This window comes from Ornithorhynchus anatinus, chromosome 1 (genome assembly GCF_004115215.2).
Source record: "Ornithorhynchus anatinus isolate Pmale09 chromosome 1, mOrnAna1.pri.v4, whole genome shotgun sequence".
Taxonomy (NCBI): Eukaryota; Metazoa; Chordata; class Mammalia; order Monotremata; family Ornithorhynchidae; genus Ornithorhynchus; species Ornithorhynchus anatinus.
This window is the reverse complement of record NC_041728.1, coordinates 54,893,846-54,902,110: the sequence shown is the minus strand read 5'-3', so window position 1 is coordinate 54,902,110 and position 8,265 is coordinate 54,893,846. Positions and strand designations below refer to the sequence as shown.

The 8,265-nt window shown below is 49.3% G+C and overlaps 1 pseudogene; it reads right to left on the bottom strand.

Moving 5' to 3' along the window:
* Positions 1-1,102: 1,102 nt before the first annotated feature.
* On the bottom strand, positions 1,103-1,713 carry LOC100082641 (annotated as a pseudogene).
* Between the last annotated feature and the right edge of the window lie 6,552 nt (positions 1,714-8,265).

The window sequence follows — 8,265 nt, the reverse complement described above, 5'->3', positions numbered from 1 at the left end:
AGGTCATGGGTTCTAACTCTGGCTCTGCCACTTGTCTGCTGAGTGACTTTGGACAAGTCACTCCACTTCCCTGTGCCTCAGTTACCTCATCTGTAAAATGGGGACTGAGACTGTGAGCCCCACGTGGAACAGAGACTGTGTCCAAACCTATTTGCTTGCATTCATCCCTGTGCTTATTATAGTTCCTGGCACATAGTAAGAGCTTAAATACCATGGTTGTTATTATTATTATTATTGTCTCCCCCTTCCCATGACCAAACCCAGTGTGAAGTCAAGCTGTGGGCCTAAGTCAGAGGTGTTTGAAGTTAGAGCAAGTGGGAGAATTGTCCCAGGTCAGGTCACTGTCATTGAACTCATGTAGTTCAGCTCTTAGACGCCCTGCTCATTGAAAAGGGCCTTGTTCTACAGAGACTGGGGTCTGGGATTTTCTGGGGTCCCACTGGGAGAGTTGGGAAACTGATAATGTTATTGGTCCATGGGGAGAAAGGGGGAGACTTATGAACAGAGCATATGTATTTTAAGCACTCCTCCCCTCATTAGCCAATGGCTATCATCCCCAGGAAGGAGCATTCTGTCCTAAGTGACATTACTGTTACTTGAGGTTACCAGAAAGGACTTGCCCCTGTCTCAGTTGAAGTACTTTGATCTTGGAGCCCCATGGTATATTTCTGACTCTTTAAGAGAGAGAGAGAGAGAGATACCATGAGAGAGCAACAGAGACACAGAAAGAGAGAGAGAGAGGGAGAGGATATGGAGGAATAGAAAGTCTGATGAAACTGGAGGGAAAAGACTTTGGCTCTACTTTTCATTCATTCATTCTTTCATTCAATAGTATTTATTGAGCCCTTACTATGTGCAGAGCACTGTACTAAGCGCTTGGAATGTACAATTTGGCAATAGATAGAGACAATCCCTGCCCAGTGATGGGCTTACAGTCTAATCGGGGGAGATAGACGGACAAATACAAGGCAACATAATCACGATAAATAGAATCAAGAGGATGTACACCTTTTGATATTCAGATTCATGGGATTTTCAAGTGGCCTGGGAGAACCAGGCTCATTGCAGCTTGCTTGATTCCAAATGGCCTGGGTGGAAGCAGCTAGAAAGTGAGGTTCCACTTCAGTCCTGTGGTAGTGACGTGGCAAGGAAATCCAACTGGAATGAGGCCACACTATTCCCCTTCCAATCCGGTGTTAACCTGCAGTCTGTGCTTCCCTGGCTGAAGGAGGTAGATGAAGGAATCTTCTTGGATCACTACAATAGGCAAAGAGGTGAGGTTGGTCGCATGAAAGAGGGTTTCCACGGAAGCCATAAGCTGGTCAAAACGTCCTCCAAGTCTGCTCAGTGTCACAATCATATCAACCTGCAGGTCCTTTCCTTTTATCTTTTCTAGGGGCACTTTTAAACACTTAGTGAAGTCAGTGAAGTTTTGATCAGCAGTCTCAATTAATTCACATCCCTTGACCTAGTATTACTCCATGACTTCGGGCCAAAGTCTCCACTGATGTAATCAGGCAAGAAGCTCTCTTGCTTTCCGCCAGTGATTTGATGTAAATGATTTGCCCCTCCATCTGCACAGGCTTTCAACAGGGCTTTACTCCACAAATGATGAAGATGGTCTTTGTCCAAAGGCTGGTTAAGAATCAGAAGGCAAAAGCTCAGGTGACCAGAAGGTAGCAAGCATTCCAGTGGAGTAAACACCTTCTCCATATCAGACTACTAGCCTCTGGGTCGGGTAGAACTAGGCAACTCTGAGGAATCCATCTAAATGTGCCTCAGTTTCCTCATTTGGGCATTATTTACAACATCTGCCTCCTAGGTCTGATCAGTGCATTATATTTGAGAGCCTTGTAAGTCTCTGGCCTGTAAAAAGCCTGGTGGGCCCTTAAATACTGTCTATTTGAGTGCTTTGGGAACTAGTATTATTCAGTAATCAGCCAGGGCAAAAAGAACCTAATTGTCTAATGTTGAAAAGTTTCATCCAATTTAGGGCCTGACTCTGAGACTTTTGCATTTGTTCAACAGCTAGATTAATAACTGTGGCTGTCTTCTTGAATTTTCCTGGCTCTATATGTCAGGCGGAAAATAATGTAATGTGTCTGCCCAACAAGGAGTGATGCATTGTCACAATCAAGCCCAGGAAATTTAAAATGATGTAATGGCTGGTTAGTTTTTGAGCAAAAATAAGGAAATACTTCCTCAACTAGAGGCCGTGCCAACATTTGCAAACTATAACCAGGAGTGTTTAAGGAGAGGAAAAAATAGAAATCACCTTGCAAGTCCACTGAAGAATCAGTGGACCGGGAGAGCTTTGGGGATAGTGGAGTGGAAAACATTCTGAGTTTTATTTTTCCCCTTTCAGAGAAGAGTTTGGCTTGGGTGATGCAGTCCAGGATCAGACTGACAGATTTGTTCAAAGTGGAAACAAGGAGAAGAGGAGAGATGGTTATCTGTCTGGAATGGTTTAGTTGTCATCCATCCTGAAGGCAGGGCTACCTGCCCTATCCAAGTTCCCCCAAGTTGATTCTCCAACTATCTAGAGAGGCTTGTTCCCTTCTGGAGGGGGGTGGTGGTGAGGGCGGCACGGAGGTGGATGGTATTTCAGTGGTAAGTCTGTTTCCCTTTTCCCTCCCCACTTCTCGGTATATCAGGGGTCCCAGAGGTCCCTGCCCATTACTGGATCCAGGAACCCTCATCCGGCTAAGAGAGAGGCTGAAAATGACATCTGTTTGCAGACACAAGTTTTTGTTTTGGCAGCTTCAAACAGCCATGAATTTCTGCAATGTTAGGAACTCTTGAATATAGGAGGTACCTTAGCAGTGTGTTCTGTCCTCAACCACACATATATTTTTTCACTCTTCTTATTCAAAATGGGAGTTTTTGTTTTGGCAGCTTCAAACAGCCATGAATTTCTGCAATGTTAGGAATTCTTGAATATAGGAGGTACCTTAGCAGTGTGTTCAGTCCTCAAGCGCACATATATTTTTTCACTCTTCTTATTCATAATGGGAGTTATTCATGTTACATAGTGCATCAAATATACCTGATGAGCAGCATTTACTTTCTTTAATAATTATGGTATTTTGTAAGCACTTAACATGTGTCAAGCACAGATGGAGAAACAGCATGGCCTAGTGGAAAGAACATGAGACTGGGAGTCAGAGAACCCGGGTTTACCAATTGCTTGGTGTGTGAACTTGGGCAAATCGCTTGACTTCCGTACCTCAGTTCTCCTGCTCTTCCTCCTATAAAGACTGTGAGCCCCATTTGGGACAGGGACTGTGTCCATCCTAATTAACTTGTATCTACCTCAGTGCTTAGAACAATGTTTGACAAATAGGAAGCACTTATATGTCATAAAAAAAAGAATTGTTCTAAGTGTTGGGGTAGATACAAATTAATCAGGTTGGGCACAGTCCCTGCCCCACATGGGGTTTAAAGTCTTATATTGCTATTGTTCTTGTCTGTCTGTCTCCCCCGATTAGACTGTAAGCCAGTCAGAGGGCAGGGACTGTCTCTATCTGTTATCGATTTGTACATTCCAAGCTCTTAGTACAGTGCTCTGCACATAGTAAGCACTCAATAAATACTATTGAATGAATGAATAATAGGAAGGAAAAGAGGTATTGAAACTCCATTTTACAGTTGAGAAAACTGAAGCACAGAAAAGTTAAGTGACTTGTCACAGGTCACACAGCAGTCAAGTGGCAGAGCTGAGATTAGCTTCTTCCCCTCTGCCTTCAAACATGCCCAGGTCTCCCCCATCCTAAAAAAATACTCTCTCGACTCCACTTCCCCTTCCAGTTATCGCCCTATCTCCCTCCTACCCTTCCTTTCCAAGCTCCTAGAACAAGTCATCTACACTCGCTGCCTAGAATTCCTTAACTCCAATTCTCTCCTGGACCCCCTCCAATCTGGCTTCCGGCCCCTCTGCTCTACCGAGACTGCTCTCTCAAAGGTCGCCCGTGACCTCCTTCTTGCCAAATCCAATGGTTCCTACTCTATCCTAATCCCTCCTACTCTATCCTAATCCTCCTCCACCTCTCAGCTGCCATTGCCACTTGTAGACCATCCCCTTCTCCTCCACACCTTATCTCACCTTGGTTTCATGGACTACGTCCTCTCCTGGTTCTCCTCTTATCTTTCTGGCCATTCATTCTCGGTCTCCTTCACAGGGTCCTCCTCCCCCTCCCATCCTTTAACTGTAGGGGTCCCTCAAGGGTCAGTTCTTGACCCTCTTCTGTTCTCCATTTACACTCACTCCCTTGGTGAACTCATTCGCTCCCACAGCTTCAACTATCATCTCTATGCAGATGACACACAAATCTACATCTCCCCCCCCTGTTCTCTCCCCCTCCCTTCAGGCTCATATCTCCTCCTGTCTCCAGGATGTCTCCACCTGGATGTCTGCCCGCCACCTAAAACTCAACATGTCCAAAACTGAGCTCCTTATCTTCCCTCCCAAGCCCTGTCCTCTTCCTGACTTACCTGTCACTGTGGACGGTAGGACCATCCTTCCTGTCTCTCAAGCCCGCAATCTTGGTGTCATGCTTGACTCAGCTCTCTCATTCACCCTACACATCCAATTCATCACCAAGCCTTGCCATTCTCACCTTTATATCACCAAGATCTGCCCTTTCATCTCCATCTGAACAACTATCTTCCTGGTACAGGCTCTCATAATATCCCGGATGGATTATTATGTCAGCCTTCTCTCTGATCTCCCTTCCTCCTGTCTCTCCTCACTCCAGTCTATTCTTCATTCTGCTGCCCGGATCATCTTCCTGCAGAGATGCTCTGGGCATGTCACTCCCCTCCTTAAAAACCTCCAGTGGTTGCCCATCAACCTCCGCACCAAACAAAAACTCCTCACTCTAGGCTTCAAGGCTCTCCATCACCTTGCCCCCTCCTACCACTCCTCCCTTCTCTCTTTCTACTGCCCACTCTGCACTCTCTGCTCCTCTGCCGCTCACCTCCTCACAGTCCCCTGTTCCCACCTATAATAATAATGTTGGTATTTGTTAAGTGCTTACTATGTGCAGAGCACTGTTCTAAGTGCTGGGGTAGATACAGGGTAATCAGGTTGTCCCACATGAGGCTCACAGTTAATCCCCATTTTACAGATGAGGTAACTGAGGCCCAGAGAAGTGAAGTGACTTGCCCACTGTCACACAGCTGACAAGTGGCAGAGCTGGGAGTCGAACCCATGACCTCTGACTCCGAAGCCCAGGCTCTTTCCACTGAGCCACGCTGCTTCCCTATCCCGCAGTCGAGCCCTGCCCCATGTCCTCCCACTGTCCTGGAACGCCCTCCCCACCCCCGGCAAACTAACTCTCTTCCCCTCTTCAAAGCCTTACTGAGAGCTCACCTCCTCCCAAAGGCCTTCCCAGACTGAGCTTCCCCTTTTCCCTCTGCTCCCTTTGCTGCCTCTGTGCCCCCCTTCACCTGCCCTCAGCTAAGCCCCCTTTCCCCCCTTTCCCTCTGCTCCTCCCCCCTCCTTTCCCCTCCCCTCAGCACTATGCTCATCTGCTCATTTGTATATATTTTTATTACCCTATTTATTTTGTTAATGAGATGTACATCCCCTTGATTCTATTTATTGCTATTGTTTTTGTCTGTCTCTCCCGATTAGACCGTAAGCCTGTCAATGGGCAGGGATTGTCTCTATCTGTTGCCGACTTGTTCATCCCAAGCGCTTAGTACAGTGCTCTGCACATAGTCGGCACCTTAATACATTTGTTAAATTGTACAGTGCTCTGCACATTAACAAGTCGGCACCTGGGTAGTCTAATCGGGGGAGACGGACAGACAAGAACAATGGCACTAAACAGCATCAAGGGGAAGAACATCTCGTAAAAACAATGGCAACTAAATAGAATCAAGGCGATGTACAATTCATTAACAAAATAAATAGGGTAACGAAAATATATACAGTTGAGCGGACAAGTACAGTGCTGTGGGGATGGGAAGGGAGAGGTGGAGGAGCAGAGGGAAAAGGGGAAAATGAGGCTTTAGCTGCGGAGAGGTAAAGGGGGGATGGCAGAGGGAGTAGAGGGGGAAGAGGAGCTCAGTCTGGGAACGCCTCTTGGAGGAGGTGATTTTTAAGTAGGGTTTTGAAGAGGGAAAGAGAATCAGTTTGGCGGAGGTGAGGAGGGAGGGCGTTCCAGGACCGCGGGAGGACGTGACCCAGGGGTCGACGGCGGGATAGGCGAGACCGAGGGATGGTGAGGAGGTGGGCGGCGGAGGAGCGGAGCGTGCGGGGTGGGCGGTAGAAAGAGAGAAGGGAGGAGAGGTAGGAAGGGGCAAGGTGATGGAGAGCCTTGAAGCCTAGAGTGAGGAGTTTTTGTTTGGAGCGGAGGTCGATAGGCAACCACTGGAGTTGTTTAAGAAGGGGAGTGACAGGCCCAGATCGTTTCTGCGGGAAGATGAGCCGGGCAGCGGAGTGAAGAATAGACCGGAGCGGGGCGAGAGAGGAGGAAGGGAGGTCAGAGAGAAGGCTGACACAGTAGTCTAGCCAGGATATAACGAGAGCCCGTAATAGTAAGGTAGCCGTCTGGGTGGAGAGGAAAGGGCGGATCTTGGCGATATTGTAGAGGTGAAACCGGCAGGTCTTGGTAACGGATAGGATGTGTGGGGTGAACGAGAGGGACGAGTCAAGGATGACACCAAGATTGCGGGCCTGCGGGACGGGAAGGATGGTCGTGCCATCCACGGTGATAGAGAAGTCTGGGAGCGGACCGGGTTTGGGAGGGAAGATGAGGAGCTCAGTCTTGCTCATGTTGAGTTTTAGGTGGCGGGCCGACATCCAGGTGGAGACGTCCCGGAGGCAGGAGGAGATGCGAGCCTGAAGGGAGGGGGAGAGGACAGGGGCGGAGATGTAGATCTGCGTGTCATCTGCGTAGAGATAGTAGTCAAAGCCGTGAGAGCGGATGAGTTCACCGCGGGAGTGAGTGTAAATGGAGAACAGAAGAGGGCCAAGAACTGACCCTTGAGGAACTCCAACAGTTAAAGGATGGGAGGGGGAGGAGGCTCCAGCGAAGGAGACCGAGAATGATCGGCCAGAGAGGTAAGAGGAGAACCAGGAGAGGACAGAGTCCGTGAAGCCAAGGTGAGATAAGGTATGGAGGAGGAGGGGATGGTCGACAGTGTCAAAGGCAGCAGAGAGGTCAAGGAGGATCAGAATGGAGTAGGAGCCATTGGATTTGGCAAGAAGGAGGTCATGGGTGACCTTAGAGAGAGCAGTCTCGGTAGAGTGGAGGGGACGGAAGCCAGATCGGAGGGGTTCTAGGAGAGAATGGGAGTTAAGGAATTCTAGGCATCGATTGTAGACGACTCGTTCTAGGATTTTGGAAAGGAAGGGTAGTAGGGAGATAGGACGATAACTGGAGGGGGAAGTGGGGTCAAGAGCGGGTTTTTTTAGGATGGGGGAGACGTGGGCATGTTTGAAGGCAGAGGGGAAGGAGCCCTTGGAGATTGAGTGGTTAAAAATAGAAGTTAAGGAAGGGAGGAGGGCAGGGGCGATGGTTTTAAGAAGGTGAGAGGGAATGGGGTCCGAGGCGCAGGTGGAGGGGGTGGCACTTGCGAGGAGGGAGGAGATCTCCTCTGAGGATACTGCAGGGAAGGATGGGAAAGTAGGGGAGGGGGTTGTTGGGGGGGAGGGGGGAGGCGGAGGGGTGACTTCGGGGAGCTCAGACCTGATCGGGTTGATTTTCGTGAGGAAATAGGTGGCCAGATCATTGGGGGTGAGAGATGGGGGAGGGGGAGGAACAGGGGGCCTAAGGAGAGAGTTAAAGGTCCGGAACAATCGGCGGGGGTGACGGGCATGGGTGTCGATGAGGGAGGAGAAGAAGCTTTGCCTGGCGGAGGAGAGGGCAGAGTTAAGGCAGGAAAGGATAAATTTGAAGTGTGTGAGGTCGGCTTGGTGCTTGGACTTTCGCCAGCGGCACTCAGCAGCTCGAGCATAGGAGCGTAGGAGGCGGACGGAGGAGGTGATCCAGGACTGTGGGTTAGTGGAGCGAGAGCGGCGGAGGGAAAGGGGGGCGAGAGAGTCGAGATGAGTAGAGAGGGTGGAGTTGAGAGCGGAGACCCGATCGTCGAGAGTGGGAAGAGAGGACAGGGCGGCAAGGTGAGGAGAGATGCTATTGGAAAGACGGATGGGATCGAGAGAGCGGAGGTCTCTGTGGGGCAGTAGCGAAGATTTGCAGGGGGAGGGAGTGTGAGAGATGAGGCAGGTGAGAAGGTTATGGTCAGAGAGAGGGATTT